Below are 307 nucleotides of genomic sequence, written 5' to 3' on the forward strand. Positions count from 1 at the left end.
ATTGTAAGAGAAAAAAGGGAACCAGCATCCCGAAAGCGCCTGTACATCTCCCCGGAGACAATGAACAGGAACTCGCGCGGATTACTATTCAATGCTATTAACCTTTATCACTGATTACTCTATTACACCATATCGCAGCCTATAGTAATTAGTATCGTATTTCCAATAATTAACACAAAGACGAAACTGTAACCATCACTTACAGCTTTTACGGAGATCGACTGCACCAATAACGAAAACTATTGAACGAAAACTAATGAACAAAAATCAACAATTATAAAATAGTTAAATGTAATTTTGTCTTGGT

This window comes from Penaeus monodon, chromosome 15 (genome assembly GCF_015228065.2).
Source record: "Penaeus monodon isolate SGIC_2016 chromosome 15, NSTDA_Pmon_1, whole genome shotgun sequence".
Taxonomy (NCBI): domain Eukaryota; kingdom Metazoa; phylum Arthropoda; class Malacostraca; order Decapoda; family Penaeidae; genus Penaeus; species Penaeus monodon.